The sequence below is a fragment of the Cnephaeus nilssonii genome (assembly GCF_951640355.1).
Source record: "Cnephaeus nilssonii genome assembly, chromosome: 10".
NCBI lineage: Eukaryota > Metazoa > Chordata > Mammalia > Chiroptera > Vespertilionidae > Cnephaeus > Cnephaeus nilssonii.
The window spans coordinates 85,274,883-85,291,491 of NC_137081.1; the positions used below are offsets into that span (position 1 = coordinate 85,274,883).

A 16,609-nucleotide genomic window follows, 5' to 3' on the forward strand; every position below is an offset into this window, starting at 1 on the left:
CAGCATCAGTCACGTGCGGCGCGCCCGGCTACCCGAGGAGGAAATGGAGGGGGCGGGGCCGGCGTTGCTGAGCCCGCCCCTCCCGCCTGAGGCGGCTTATCATTGGCCAAGCGTACCCCAGCCTCCCGAGGCTTGGCAGATCCTCTTCAGATTGGCTAATAGGCGCCCAGTGGGCGTGGTCTCCAGGAGTGGGAGCGGAAGGGAGGGCGCGCTCTCGAGGCGGGGTTGCCGAGGCGACGCCGGGGGCGCGCTCAGGGGTGGGGAAGCGATCCCGGCAGCTCAATGACAAATCGGCTGGGGACTGCTGGGGTCCGGCGGGGGAGGAGGCCAAGGAGAGGGCGGGGCGGGTTTAAGAGCGGCGTGCGGGTGGCGCACGGCCGAGGCGGCGCAGGACGTGTCCCAGGTGAGACTGTTCGGCCCGGCAGGACCCCCTCGGGGGCGGTCTTGGGGCGCGCGGGCTGAGGAAGTGGGGTGCGCCGCCCGGCGCTCGGTGGCCTCTTGCCCCGCTCTCTCCGCGCAGGGCTGTTGCCGGCGGTCGGACACGTCGCGCCTCGAGGCCGGCGGAGGGCGACGCGGGAGCCGAGGCCCGGGCGGATCCCCCTGGAGAAAGCCTCCGGGCCTCCTAGAGCGGTTTGGAGCTGAGGGGGTGGGGGCGGCGCCCCGGCCTCTCCCTTTTCGCCGCTCCTGCCCTTTCCCACAAATGGCCTCTGCTTCCACTTCCTGCCCTTGGGGCCTCCAGCCCCAGGATGTCCACTTCCTCAGTCCCGCGGTTGCCGTTGTGGGCAGGGGAAGAGCTAAGTGTTGCAAAAACTTGTGCCTTCAGAACTCCTACTTGGACTGAACGGGGGCCGTGCTCCAAAAGTTGTTGGGTCCGGTCTTGAACATGAGCATGGAGCTGCTTCTTTGCACCCCCACCCCTTCCCCTTGGTGCCTTTCTGATGGGGGCTGGCTCCCGGTGTGGCTTCTGAGAGGAAGGAGCACCGTGGACTGAGCTGTGAGCCCGGGCCAGGCGCCAGCGCCCTCTCCTCGCGCTCCTGTGGGTCTGGGAGTCCACCCGCCTCGGCTCAGGACGGCCGCGGGCAGAGGTGGCCGCGCCGGGCTGCTTGCTGGAGCGGCGCCCTTTCGGTGCGAATTCCAGGTGAATCCTGGAAACGCTGTGACTTGGGTGTTGTAACCGGGAGAGTCTTCTGGGGAGAAGCTCTGGTGCTTGGCGGACTGATTTAGAATTGCCAGTGGAAGAGGCTTGACTGATTGTTCATTTGCGTCATCTGTGCCTTGATTTCAGCCCTTAGACCTGAACTTTCTACTCTGCCCCAGTTTCCTAGCCTCATTTCTCTTTAAGTTTTGGGGATGGGCAGCGGGCACGCGTTATCAGAGGGGACAGCGAATCTTTTAGATGTGTGAATGAACCCCGTCCTAAGCCCAGCAGCAAGATTCTTGGATGTCAAAGCTTGCAGCAGGTTACGGCAATGCTTCTTAAACCTGGAGCAGTGGAATTAGAATATCCAAGATCCCAGAAATGGGGTGACAGTGAAGGGCAGCATTGACTGTTGGGAAGGATTGGAGGGCAGGGTGTGAAGACCTAGGTTTGATGCTGGTTCTGAAACTTTATGAGTGGTGTGATCTTGAGATGGCTTTCACCGCTCTGTGCTGCAGAGTCCACAGCTGAAGAAGGTGATAACAGTTGTCCTACTTTTAGGGTTAAATGAAGTAAGGAGTGTTGAAGGTGTTTGTGGCAGTGGGGTGGGATGGGAATAAGGGCAGCGATGTACTGCATCTCATGGGTGTGGTTTTAGTCCATTCAGCCAGTCTACTTTCTTCTGACCACAAGTGGGCCTTTCCTTCTGATTCTGTTCACTTTATCATTGGAAAGTAGGTATTCTTATCTGAGATCTCAGCAAGGTTTCCCTATGCCTGAGGAGTAGAACCTTTCTCAGGATTTTATGTAGAAAAAAGTGGGAATATAAGTTATTAGATATGTTTAGGGACTATGGGACCTAGATACATGAAGATAGGAAAACAAGAATGAGACCTAAATGGGTCTTGGTAGAAGGTGGAAGAGGTGAAAAAGTTTTAAATCCTTGCCTTAATTCTTCATGGCTCTTGCCTTGGCTGAAGATGGCTTGAGACTGGAAATTTTTAAACCAGAGTTGAGATCATCCTTTGTACCACATCACCCAACCGCACGACACCCTTTTGCATATCGAATTTGGGAACATCATTGGAAACCTTTTCTAAAAGCTAAATTTGGAGATAATATAACAGCCTAGAACTGCTGTGTTGGAAGAGATCTTAGTGAACTCTTCTAACATTTCCAGTGTATTTTTCTCAAGATGTGCATGAGTCCCACTTTTCATTGGCTCCAAATACTTCTAAATAAACATTTCCTGCTCTTAGCTCTTAGATATGCAAGACACCTGGATTTGTCCTTTTTTATTTTTATTTTTTAAAAAGTGAGTTCATGTGGCTGAGAATAAGTTTGACTCAGAAAGGCAGAGTACTAGAGAAAATGGAACTCAGGTGGAGGGGGATGGGGTGGTAAGGAGGCAGAGGGGAACTAATGTTTACTGAGCATCAGCTATCTGCTTGGCACAGACCCACAGGTCTAACCAATACCAGATAAATATCTGGCCTTGGAGATAATATTTGACCATGAGCTGTCTCCTTTAGCTCTTCAGTTTTTTGGTACCTAGGAATACAAGTATGGGTGTGTATGTGTATATTCTCAGATGTTTTGAGAGTAGAGGGGCCAGTAGGCCAGAGGGTGTATGAGCTTTTTGTTGGGTGAGAGTGGAAAGAAAGATGAAGACACGTCATTAGTCTTGTACTGACTTATTTGGTGTGTGCAACAGGAAATATTTTGCTTTTGGAGAACAAGAAAAATACGTTTACTTGTATTACGCTTATTGTGCAGTTATTCAGTGTCTGGTAAGTTAATGTTCAAGAAAGAAATATTAATTTTTATTAAAATGTTCCATTATTTTATGTTAATGATTACTCATTTATTTCAGCCCTTTGTATTCAGCATGTCTCTATTGAAATAAACCTATGTTTCTATGAAAATTGAAGCTTTTGTTTTTTTGTGGCCCATATACACTTAAACCTTGCTTATTTGGCCCGTGTTAGCCTTTGAGTTTGACATGCTTGCTCTACAACATGGTAGCTAACGTTTTCCCCAGAGCAAGTGATCAAAGAGAGAGAAAGAGAAAGAGAGAGGATAATCAAGATGGAAACTTTTGTCTCTTGGTATCTAATCTTGGAAGTGATGTACCATAGCTTTTACTGGCACATAGACCAAACCTGGTAGAGGACTGACTACACAGGGGGGCTTGAGGACCACTGGCATTCTTAGATGCCAGCTCCCACAATTCCTTTTTAAAGGTTGTTTAGACCAGATGTTATTGAGAACATTTTTCTTTTATAAGCTTACTAAATTATGTACTGTAGGAGATGAAAATACAGCTGGAATTTTTACTATTCTAGAAACTTTTAATTTTATACAGGAAACTTTGTTATTTCTCTGGTTCTTCACTGTCAGATGCTAGAATTAATTAGCCAAATATGCAGTAAGTTAGGAAATTAGAAATTTAAATCTTGCTCATCCTTTGACCAAATGGAACAGCCGAGTTTTTTTAAAATCCTAAGACAAATTGGTAAAAATTTATTGCCAAATTGATCTCCTTGATGAGCAGCTTAAAATTAGTCATTAATCATCTGTGTATCTGTGTACTTTTAGAAAAATATTTTTATTGATTTCAGAGAGGAAGGGAGAGGGAGAAAGAGACAGAAATATCAATGATGAGAGAGAATAATTGGTCAGTTGCCTCCTGCACACCCCACACTGGGGTTGGAGCCGGGCATATGCCTGACTGGGAATCGAACCGTGACCTCCTGGTTCATAAGTCGATGCTCAACCACTGAGCCATGCTGTCTGGGTCATTTGTGTATTTTTGAAAAAGAAAACTCACTGGCAAAGTAACTGAAAAAAATCTTGGTGAACCTAAATCAAACCCCCTATCCCCAGTTATTTTAAATCTTTGGACAATAAATATTTATTTGCTTAGCAATTCTTAATTTCTCTTTTGAAACCCTGATACATTTTAATTATCCACGTGGATAGAAGGGCTTCATTCTTTCAGCTTCTAGGTGAAATCTTGCTGAAGTGTCTGTAGGTGGAAAGAAGAGTTTAGGAATCCTGAGCCTGAAGCCTCATTAGATGACCTCTCGGTTTCTTCCATCTCTAAAAATTCTGTGACTCTAATATTTTCATGTAACAAATATCCTTCGAATTTAGCATATTTATAACAAGAGCTCATAAATTATGTTAAACTTTAACTTCAGATAATGAAGTCTTGGAATCATTTTTGTTCATCCTGGCCCACTTGACGATGGTTAGGGTCACCATCTGGTTAGGCAGACCTGAAAAGTCAGCACAATTGATTTCCTTTCTTCTTGTTTGTGGCTTCTTTTCCATCCACTGTCCTAATTTATAGTCTCATATCTTTCTTTTCTTTCATCCTACCTCTCCCATCATCCCCTTCCTTCCTTCCTCCCCCCTAAAAAACCAGGAAAGGATTGGCGGGCAGTCATTTATTGTAGACTAGCTGATCCTGTTATTAGGAGAGGGTTTTAGCTAATGTGCTTCTATTTGCATAGTTAGCCTTTAAAAAAAAATCTCAAATTATATTTGTTCAGTAAGTTCTGCCACGTTTTTAAAAACTCCTAAAAGGGTTTTATATTCAATTCAATTCCAATGTGATATGTGTTTATATATGGGGTGGAGTTTTCCATACCACCAAGTAATTCTCAGACACCAGCGAGGTGTCCTACAATTTAACTCAATTCTGACACTGTCTATCTGGAGACATCATCATATTCTACAGCTTAAGGGCTCAGTCCCATAAGACTGCCCTCCACTTCAGATACCAGTTATAGGCTCAGGTTGTTACCGTGCTTTTGACCAACTGGCTACTGATTGGAGGTTCCCATGACCCCTTCCTTGGGTTTCAGATGCCAGTCTCCAGCTCAGGTTGTTACCTGAACTTTTCTGACCCATGACTGGCTATAAATCAGAGGTTCTCACAACTCCTTCCCTGGGTTCCATTAATTTGCTAGAGCAGCTCACAGAAGTCAGGAAACTGGTTTACTCACTAGATTACCGATTCATGGCAAAGGATATTAAGGGACACGAATTAATAGCCAGAAGAAGAGATGCACAGGGTGAGGTCCCAAACAAAGGTGCTCCGTCCTCGAGGAGGCTGGGCCCAGGTGGCCGCTCAAGGAAGCATTCTGGGTCCCCAGCCTGCAAACTCTCCGAAGCCCTCCGGGTGGGCTCTCATGGAGGCTTCATTACACAGTCCTGACTGAAGGAATCGTTGCCACTGGTGACTGATTCAACCCCAGCCTCTCTGCTCCCCAGAAATCAGGTGGGACTGAAAGTTCCAACCCCAGTTCAAGGGCCAACCAGCCCCCCTTAGGTGCTTTCCAAACGTCACCGCATTAGCAGAGTAACTCAGTTGTGGAAAGGGGCCTGTTATGAATAATTACAGGCCTGGTGCACGAAATTCGTGCACGGGGTCTGGGGTGTGTGTGTGTCCCTCAGCCCAGCCTGCACCCTCTCCAATCTGGGACATCCCTCTTACAATCCAGGACTGCTGGCTCCCAACCGCTCGCCTGCCTGCCTGCCTGATTGCCCCTAACCGCTTCTGCCTGCCAGCCTGATCACCCCCTAACAACTCCCCTGTTAGCCTGATCGACGCCTAACGGCTCCCCTGCCAGCCTGATTGCCCTTAACTGCCCTCCGCTGCTGGCCTGGTCGTCCCTAACTGGCCCCCCTGCTGGCCTGGTCACCCCCAACTGCCCTCCCCTGCTGGCCTGGTCACCCCTAACTGCCCTCCCTTGCCAGCCTGGTCACCCCTAACTGCCCTCCCCTGCTAGCCTTGTTGCTCCCAACTGCCCTCCCCTGCAGGCCTTGTCCCTCCCAACTGCCCTCCCCTGCAGGCCTTGTCCCTCCCAACTGCCCTCCTCTGCAGGCCTGGTCACCCCCAACTGCCCTCCTCTACAGGCCTGAGTCCCCCCCCAACTTCCCTTCCCTACAGGCCTGGTCCCCCCCAACTTCCCTCCCCTGCAGGCCTGGGTCCCCCCCCAACTGTCCTCCCCTGCAGGCCTGATTGCCCACAACTGCCCTCCCCTGCCGGCCATCTTGTGGCGGCCATCTTGTGTCCACATGGGGGTGGCCATCTTTGACCAGATGGGGGCGGCCATCTTGTGTGTTGGAGTGATGGTCAATTTGCATATTACCTCTTTATTATATAGGATGAGACCATCTCACCTTTATGACTCAGGCATTTTCAGGAACTGAGGGAGGAGGAGACACTAAGTATTAGAACCAAAGATGCTCCCACTGCTCTCATCACTCAGGGCATTCTAAGGGTTTGGGGAGCTGTGAGCCAGGAACTGTGGCCCAAGATCAAATATATTTCTTATAAGTCACACTATTGCAGCCTCCTAAATAGTGTAAAAGCTAGGTAGGTTCCCTGTCCGCTCCCATCTCTAGGCCACCCTTGCCTCTGGCCTGGCCTGCTGCATCTCCCACATCTGCTCGAGACCTCTCTGTTTTCCACACTATATTTAGAATGGTCTTCTCAGCATGCAAGTCTAATTATGCCACTTATTTGCTTGAAACAGTTCAGTGGCTCTCCAGTGCTCTCAGTAAAAAGTCTAGAACGCCTAAACTGTAGGACTTACTGCGTGGTAAAGGACCGCGCCCTTACTTTCCTCTAGTTTCATCTCAGACCATATTCTGCCATTTTTTCCTGCTCCAGGCAACCACAAAAAACTTTTTTCAGTTTCTTGATGGCACCTTGCTTCCTCTTGCTTCAGGTCTTCCCACAGGCAAGAGAGCAGAGCCTGTGAAAGGGACCGGAGCACTTGGCATGCTCACGGAGCTGGAAGGAGACAAAGCTGGCTAGAGAATGGTTGGTGTAGAGCAAGCATGTCAAACTCAAAGGCTAACATGGGCCAAATAAAGAAGGTTTAAGTGTATGTGGGCTGCAAAAAAACAAAAGCTTCACTTTTCATGGAAACATAGGTTTATTTCGATAGAGACATGCTGGATACAAAGAGCTGAAATAAATTGAGTAATCGTCAACATAAAATAATAGAACATTTTAATAAAAATTAATATTTCTTTCTTGAACATTAACTTACCAGACACTGAATAACTGTACAGATTAATAAGCGTAACACAAACGTATTTTTCTTGTTCTCTGAAAGCAAAATATTTCCTGTTGCGCACACCAAACAAGTCAGTACAAGACTAATGACGTGGCAATTGGCTGCTAAAATATTCACTGCTAGTATTAGTGGAGATACTAGTAAATGGTGCGCCTGCACGTAAGGCGCATAAGGCGCGTAAGGGAAATGAATGCAACACGATTATAGTAATCAGTCATTATGTATAACAGGATATTGTAAAAATTAAGTTATGAAATTTTTATTAAAACGTTTCTTACCGTTATATTGGCTGGGCACAAAAATATTCATTGTGGGCTGCATGTGGCCCGCGGGCCTCGAGTTTGACATGCTTGGTGTAGAGTCTTATAGGCCATGGTGAATAGAGGGTTTGGATTTTACTCATGGTGAGCCATTTACAGGCTTTAAGCACACTTTTTAAAAAAATCCTCACCTGAGGATATGTTTTTATTGATTTGAGAGAGAGAGAGAGAGAGAGAGAGAGAGAGAGAGAGAGAGACGGAGAGAGAAACATCAACGTGAGAAACATCGATTGGTTGCCTCCCCTATCCGTGATTGAGCCCATAACCTAGGTATGTGCCCTGACTGGGAATTGAACCCACAACTTTTGGTGTACAGGACGATGCTCCAACCACTGAGCCCCTGGCCAGAGCAGCACACTTTTATTTGCATTTTTAGAAAATTCACAGTCGGGGCTCTGTGAAGAACAGATGGAAGAGAAGCTAAAGTGGCGCTGAGAAGTCAGTCAGGGAGTTATGGCTGTTCAGTGGTTGGTGGCTGGGACGCAGGTGTAGCAGAGGCGATGGACAAAGCAGATGGATTTAAAAGTGTTTTGGAGATGGAGTCAGTAGAATTGCACTGGAAAGGGACTGGGACCGAGGTGGGTATGCCCCGGCATGGTCTGGAATGTGTGAATTATTGACTTAGTGCAGGAAAGATTTCACGATTCAAGTCCAGGTGATTTTGACACTACATTTATTAAAGCTGGACAGTAAAACAGAGGAAAGGCTTAAGATGGAAGAGGCAAGATCACAGAAACAGGAGTGAGCCTCGGCAGAGCTGCCCAGGCCCTTTAGGAAGAATTCACAGAGGCAGAAGAAGTGAGCCAGCTGGGTTTCATGGACTCGGGAAACAAGTTACAGAGGCAAAAGGAGGGCCCTTGGAGACAGATTCAGGGGGTTAGCCTGGGATAAGCTGCCACTGCCTGTTGCCCACTCCCCCCCTGGTTGCAAGTCTAGTGAGAACCCTTAGAGCTTAGGAGAAAGAAAGCACAGATACACGCCTGAGGAAATAAGGGGGAAAGGCACAGGTGTATGAGCACTAGGTCCTTTGTCTTAAGAGTTTTTATCTGTTTTCTAAAGTCCAGGCAAAGTTTTATCACACTTGCTACATGCTCTTTTTTAAAAGGAGGAGGGGGAGGAGATGGAAGAGGAGAAAGAAGCGTTTTCATTGGCACTTGCAACATAGAGTTTATTGGCGGTTTGACCAGACCAGTTTCCATGAAGTTATGCTGGGGGAGAAGCCCGGTTAGGAGTAGCGAGGGAAGGAATTGGCCTTGCTGCCAGAGTGGGGTGTGGGCCCAGCAGCAGCATCTTGGATTAGGTTGGCAGTACACAGTCTTGGGCTCCACTCCTGACCCACTGAATCAGAATATGCATTTGAACAAGATTCTCAGGTCATCTGTATCTACATTAAAGTTTGAGAAGCCTTGGTATAGATAACCAGGGCTATATAGAAATTGTGTCACCTGCTAGGGACTTGTGAGGATTAAAAAGGTGTGTGTGTGTTTAGGGTGAAGATTAAATAGCGGAGTCTGTGTGCTGTTGGGGGATGATCCTGTAGAGAGGCAGAGAGTCACTAATGATGCAGGAAGAGAGGATAATGGCTGGAATGACGCTCTTGGGCTTGGGGGTGGTGGCCGCATAGAGTCCAAAGCCGGTGTGGAGGGATTGGCTTTTGCTGAGAGCAGGAGTATGCTCTCCATGTAGCCAGAGACAAGGAGGAGGTGGGCATGGATGCTGGTAGGTTTGTGGATTTGGTGGAGGAGCAATGAGGGAGTTCGTGCTTAAAGGCTTCTGTTTGGGAAAAACGAAGTAAAGTCATTTCTGGAGAATGAGCGTAGGGAGGGAGTAGGGCAGAATCTCAGTAAGATTTCTAGGAAGTGTTGAGTGGATGTTCGTTTCTGGTTTATGATCATAAATGCATTTAATGCGAAGGTTCGTAAGGCTGGTCGCATGATTTTCTTTCCCGCGACAGCAGTTGCTTGCCAGGCCCAGGTGCTGAAAAGCCTGGTGAAGGGCAAGGGAGGCAACTGTATTTGGAGGACTGTGGGGTGAAGCTGCTTAAGGAGAGAAGTTGAGCCCAGAGGGAGCTGGTGCACAGAAAGGTTTGGAGGTCGGTGTTTGCGAGTATGAAGAAGACAGAGAATTGGGATAGGTAGGTATTTGAGCAAGTGGCCTAGAAGGAGGTGGCTGAGGCTGGAGGGTTAGGGGAAGAAACTCCCTGATGATGAAGTTCATGGTATACCCCTAGCAGAGTTAGGTAGAACGAAGGAAAAAGTTTCCGGAGAAGACAAGGTCAAGGACTTAAGAGAGACCAGGCTTTTAGATAGGTCATCCATATGACCATAGACGTCACTGAGGAAGATGCCAGGAGTTGGGTAGAAAGGAAGTCTGTGACCCAGAAGCAAATATCAGGAGGTCCACAGATGATAGCAGCAAGGTGGGAAAAAGGGTATTAACTGAACCCTAAAGATACAGGGCTTTTGCAAAAGAAAGGAGATTATTGGACTGAGAGAAGTACTGAATTGGAAGTGACAGTGGGGAAAGAGGAAGGACTCCTATCGCTCCTGACCCTGTGGCAATGGCAGGAGAGGAAAGACAGCTTAAGATGTGCACACCTATGCCTCAGGGAAAGCCAGAGTAGAGGGACATTCTTAGAAGAGGTGGAGGGTCTGGAAGAGTTTGCTGGTGTTCCCAAGGACTTAGGGCTGGGCAGCAGTGGGATTAGCCACCTGGGGTGGATGCAGTTCTGTGGTGTGGAAATCTCTCTGGAGAGGGAAGAGTGGGGATGCCTGCACTTCTGGAGATGACTCAGTGGAGGGATGCTCTGCAGTATGCGGCCTCCTAGAGAGTGGTGGACCCTGATCTAGCCCTGTGCGTCCCAGATCTTGGCCGGGTAGGTGACAGTTTCCTAGTGCTGGCTCCCTAAGGCTCATACACGGACACAGCAGGGAAGAGAATGAAATGCAAGACAGTTTCTGTTAGAGAAATTTCAGGACCTGCTGGGGGAAATTTAGGGTAGGTCATGAAATGCCCATCAATAATGCCTCTGAGGGCGAGTGACATTGTCTTCGGGGTGACAGAGAAGAAAGAGGGTCTGAAGGACCTCTGTTGATGATGATAATACTCCTACTCTTATTTCTGTACTGAAAATGCTCTCGGGGCCCTCAAAGCCTTTAATACTATTAAAAAGGAACCAGAGATGGAAAATGGAGTCACTTTTGCTAGCTAGGCGCCACCAAGACTTAATACTTAACCTAACTACAGTTCCAGCCTCTCCCAGGAATGGAATTTTAGACCAATCCATCTGGAATTTCCTGGTCAGCACTGGTGAGGTCATCTGCCTGACAAGACCCCTACATTTTCCCCAAAGGAAGGTGACCTCGTCTGAAATAATCCTCTCTTTGAACTTCCTTGCCCACCCGCTTTCTGCCTGTAAAAACCTCCCATTTTGTACAGCCCCTCCCTGTGCCCTTCTAGCTGTTAGACGGGGTGCTTAATAAAGCCAATTGGATCTTCACATTTACTCAGCTGAATTTGTTCTTTAGCAGCACCTTCCCATGTGTTCCTCCCCAGTACTCTGGGAGACAGGCAGGGCGAATGTGGCGAATGGAGGCCCAGTGGGTGAGGGGACTTGCCTAGTCAGTACAGTGAGTGAGTGGCTGAGTGAGGTCCAGAAGCCAGGCCTCTGCCTTCCAGTGTGATGCTCGGAAGGGGTCACCCCGGCTGTCAGGGCAAAGAAACCCCCCGGGCCTGACCTCTGCCTCCTTGAAGGACTGGCAGCGCCTCCTGCCTTTTAGCAGAGCCTTGGCTCCAATTTCTTCCCCAGTGTCAGCATGATATTCACAGAACAGTAGGTGCTTACTCAGAGTCAGGAGTTAGGACAGGGTTTTCTCATTCCACCTCCACAGTAACCCTGAGGACACAGCGCACACTGAGACCGAGAAAAGCAGCTTAGCCCAGGTTTCCTAATAGCGGACTCCAGACTTTGAGTTGAGTGTGTTTCCTCTTGTCCCACACTGTAGTTGGTATATACCTACTTTAAAAAATTGTTATAATATACATAACAAAATTCACCATATTTGCCATTTATAAGTATACAGTTAGTTCAGTGGCATTAAGTACATTCACATTGTTATACAGTCACCGTCCATCTCCAAAACATTTTTTATCATCTTATCCCGGAATTCTGTGCCCATTAAACACTAACTCCTCATCTCCCCTCCCGCTAGCCCTTGGCAATGACTATTCTACTTTCCATCGCTATGAATTTGACTATATGATCTCATATAGGTGAAATCACATGGTGTTGGTCCTTTTGTATCTGGCTATTTCACTTAGCATAATGTCTTCAAGATTCATTCATGTTGTGTCAACATTTCTTTCCTTTTTAAACTGAATAATGTTCCATTGCATGGGTATACCACATTTTGTTCTCCGTTCATCATCAGTGGACACTTGGGTTGTTTCCGCCTCTCTACTGTCGTGAATAATGCTGCTGTGAACATGGGTGTACCAATATCTATTCAAGTTCCTGTTTTCATATTCTGGGTACATAATAACTGCCTTTTGTTACACATTTCCTCTCAGGTCTTTGCTTTAAAACTTGTGCTCTAGTTGCCTGTGTATTTTTTAAAATCTGTAACGAGCTTTCTGATCCATTGATAGAAATTCCAGTGTTTCACACCAAGTTTGAAGGTCTTCTCCACCCCACTGCAGCCCACTAAGGGGGCAGCCTCGTGTGTGGCTCAGAGTGTGGACTCTGGAGCCAGGCTGCTGGGGTTCCGATCCTGGCCCTGCCATTAATTAGTTAAGTGATCTTGAAGTTACACAGATTCTGTTTGAGTGCATGCGATATCCTAGTTGCAGTAGAAATAGTAGTACATCTCTAAAAGGATTTTATTTGGATAAATAATTTGGAGCAGGGACATGTATGCTAGCTCCAAATTCAGTCTTCAGCTGTTGAGAGATGAAGTAGCTCTAATGTCCCGAGGCTGCTTTGCCGGTGGGAGGAACTGGAGTTTGTATAAATTGGTAGAACTCTCTAGGGCTAGTGAGATATCCAGATCCATTGAGGAGGAGGGCATGGTGGGAAAGGACTTCACTGCAGGAAAACTATACATTTTGAGAATATCAGAGCTTGCAAATCCCTTCCCTCCATTTCTTGTTGCCTGTAGTTCAGGAAAGTCATTATAAAAGTGAATTAACTTTCCAGAGTTTACCAGTTGTCACCTGTCTCTCGCGGCCTCACAGCCTAGATGGAGAACTGGTGTTTTCCGTTCAGCGTGTACTGGGCACCTCCAAAGTACATTGGCCATAAGGATGGATGGGCAGCTCCCAGGGTGGTGGGAGAGACAGGCCGCATCTCGGAGGCAATTCTGCTTCACCGGAGTGCAGCACAGGTGTGCTGAGGGGCCTGGGGCCGGGTGGAGAGCCGGGAGAGGCAGCTGTGCTGGGGGAGATGCGGAAGGTGGTGGGAGAAACACGCGGCTGAGTGTGAAATGACAGGGCCCTTCATCAGGAGGCAGGCAGCCCTGGCAGAGGAGTAGCATATCGTAGAGGTATAAGCCAGAAGCAGGGTGCTTTCGATGAGCAACGTTAGAGCTTTCTGGATTTGTTTGTTTTTGAGTTTGTTATTTTTTTTTTTCTTTTGGTGGGAGACCAGATAAAGAAATGTTCCTTAGGGAACAGAAATAGCAAACAAATTTCCTTAGGCATACAGCATCACTGATTTAAGTTGTTTTGGGAGGAACCATAGATCATTCAACTTCCTTATTTTGATAGGCATGGGAACTGAGTCATGCATGTATGAGAGTATGAAAATATTCTATTCCCCGATGCTAATAGCAGTAGCAGCTGTGAGGGGGAGTGGAAATTGAGTCTCCTCCTTTAAGTTAGTGTGTGGGGAAGGCTGAGTGGACAGAAAGGGAAACTCTGAGGACTGGGATAACTTAAGTATTCTTGCCTGGACTTTCATTACTGGAATGCCCCAGTTAATGAAAAGCAGTGGAAATACGCAAACTTACCAAACAGAGCAGGTCCCGCAGCAGCCCTGCCGGGTCTGTCTGTTAAAGATGCTAGCCAGCCACGGCAGTCTTCCCTGGCGGCCACGCCGCCGGAGCCGAGGGGCCGCCGCCACTTCCCGCTCCCTCGCTTGGCCCTGCCGGCTCGGCTCCCCCGAGGCCTGTGCCCCTTTAGGAGATGGTCATCAGAAAAACCTGCCCATTGAATAGCCATCAGCTGGCCAGAAATCCTCATTTAAATCCGTGGGGGAAGTATAGGTTCTTATAAAAACTAGGTTGCTTTGAAGAGTTTTCTGGTAAAACTGTAGGGACTTTGCATATTGTATTGGGATACCTCACCACTAGGGCTACAGTTTTTTGTTTTCTCTGAGACTTGTTTAATAAATAAACTAAACTTTACTTGATGGTCTGGTAATCTGTTTTAAGGGCCTGTGTCATAACTAGTAGTGATAACCTCATAGTAAGTTCAAATAAATATTTAAGTAATAAATATTATTAAGAGATTCAAATTCTTTAGTGACAAATTTTCAAAGCTAAAAAAAATAAAAATCAGTCCTGGCCGGTGTAGTTCAGTGGTTAGAATGTCGGCCCGTGCATCAAAGAGTCATGGGTTCAATTTCCGTTCAAGGGCACGTACCTGGGTTGCAGGTTTGATCCCTGGCTGCGGTTGGGCGCACGTGGGAGGCAATCAGTTGATGCGTCTCTCTCACTTCGATGTTTCTCTCTCTCTCTCTCTCTCCTCCTCCCACTCTCTCTAAAAATCAATGGAAAAAAATCTTTGGGTGAGGACTTACAACAACAACAACAAAAATTAATGTTACCTACCTGTCAAACTTTGCTTTTGAAATAACATATAGTGCCTTAAACTTTTTATGCTTTTGACCGTGAGTAATGGAAAGAAGATATGGATGAATCCAAGTGTTAAATTTACACTATATACTAGATTTTATGATGACCATAGTTTGGGTAGGATTCATGTTATTTAGGTTGCAGCATGATTCATGTGATCATAAAGGGAAATATTCCTACAGGAAGGAGAAGGTGGACCTGGTGCCTGCCTCATGGAGGTGGAGTGAAGAAGTAAGTGAAAAGCAGAGAAAGAAAGGAATTGCAAGTGATCTGCAGTGAAGGGAGCAGAAGGGCTGAAGTGGAGGCTGGTGCACAGGGGCCTTTCTGAGGTGCCGAGGTCCGGAAGGCTCTAGGGTGGTGGTTCCCAACCTTTTTTTGGCCATGCCCCACCTAAGCATCTCTGAAATCCTGCTGCCCACCCCCCACCCCCCGTGACATATAATTCTTAATATTCAAAAAGTGAACTCCTGTTCATGTGGAGGAAGTCTAAAAGGCCATTAACTTGGTCTAAACAAACTTCCAAAGAACATGGCATCCATGAAAGAGGAAAATCAAAGAATGAAGTAGTGAGGAAGAAATCACTAAGAAATTGTTAAAAAAATAATAATATGAAATGATATGAAAAAATAGCAAATAAAGTTTCAAAACATAATAGAGAACTGAAATACATAAATGTCACAATAAATATTTATAAACTGTATATGAGGCCCCTAGAACCACAAGAAATGCAAAAATTCACTGTTAATAACTCGTTCTCAAATTGCCCTGTTAAAAATCAAATTGCCCCCCTGTGGGGCATGTGCCCCACGCTGGGAACCACTGCTTAGGGAAAGTGACACTGAAGTTTGTGAATGTTGATTGCAAAAGGCTTGGGTTGGGGGGTGTAAGAGTAGGTGCCATGAGGTTGGAGACATGGGGACTGTGATAGGGAGAGAAATTTGGGTTCTGGAGACATCATTTGTGCCTGACGTAAGCTTTATTACTGGACCACATTACTGTGGTTATGTGAGCCAATAAGTAACTTTTTTTGCTTAAGCTGTTTTCAGTTGGGGTTTCTTTCATTGTGGATGAGAGCCCTAACCATACAAGGGGGCAGAATATTTGCCTTCTCTGAAAACACCTTTAGTGGAGTTGGCCACATGTAGACTTCAAGCCTTATTCATCCAGAAGGAAGTGTTTTGTGTCATATTTCCCCCCAGGGCCCTGCCTGGGTCTGGCTCCCCGGACTGAATTGTATGCATACTTTCAAAGCCGTAAGTACAGTCAGTTGGACTCCCTTGGTTGGAAGGGATAGAAACTCGAGGGAAGCGAGCTCATGCCACCAAGGGTGACTTATGGGGGATAGCAGTGTATGTCATTGGCTTGGAGGAGAAATGAAAAACCAAGCCGAGGAAAGGGCCGAGGATCCTGCAACCTGAGTGCTGCCCAAGACTATTGTGTTGTTTCTCTTCATGTGCCGATTCTGTCCCTCCTCCTTGTGGTAGCTCAGCGTTTACTATTTGGCCAAAAATGCACCATAGCGGCCAACCTGTAAGAATGAGCGGCCTGTAGACATGCTTTGTTTGCTCACAGTGCTTTTGAAAATTGATTTGGTTATTAGCTTTTAAAAGGGGAGATTTCACATAAAAATGCAAATTGCTGGCATCTCTGAAGAAGCAGGAGTCTGGCACTGGGAAATCCCAGCAACGAGCTGGGGCCGAGGAGCTGCCCCTCCTCTCAGCGGGCGCTGCGCTGTCTGAGCCGCAGCAGTCCGGCTGCCGGCAGCCTTCTGCCTGGGGGCTCCCTCTCCCAGCTTAGCCTTCGTGGACCTGGCCCCCTCAGTGTGGTGCCCACACCTGACTTGGGTCCAGTGCCCCTTGGGACCACTCAGTTTCTCCCATACTAACCTGGCACGTCTTATCGCCCTCACCCTTCACCTCTTACCTCTCACCTCTCCTGGAATAACCATGAAGGCGGCAGAAGGGAGCAGTTTCTAGAAAAGGGATGCTAGGCAGACAGTCTCTTAAATTTCCTATTTGGAAAAAATTGTGTTCTCTAGTGAAATCTTTTCTTAAACTCATTTTTACCAGATGTACTTTTGCCCAAATGGCCTATTACTGTTTTTAATGTGTTATTACTGAAAGTAGGCCTCTGCTTTTTTATTTTGGAGGAGAGTTGGGAGCATTTTAGAGAAGCTTTAGTGATTTATGGCAAAAAAAAATA

At 47.1% G+C, this 16,609-nt stretch overlaps 1 protein-coding gene across 1 annotated transcript in view; it reads left to right on the top strand.

Moving 5' to 3' along the window:
* Nucleotides 1–265: 265 nt before the first annotated feature.
* Nucleotides 266–16,609, top strand: part of RALB (RAS like proto-oncogene B) — a 45,571-nt gene continuing 29,227 nt past the window's right edge. The window contains exon 1 of the mRNA XM_079782475.1: nt 266–403. The gene's annotated coding sequence lies outside the window, so the exon portion shown is untranslated. The remainder of the gene's footprint in view (nt 404–16,609) is intronic.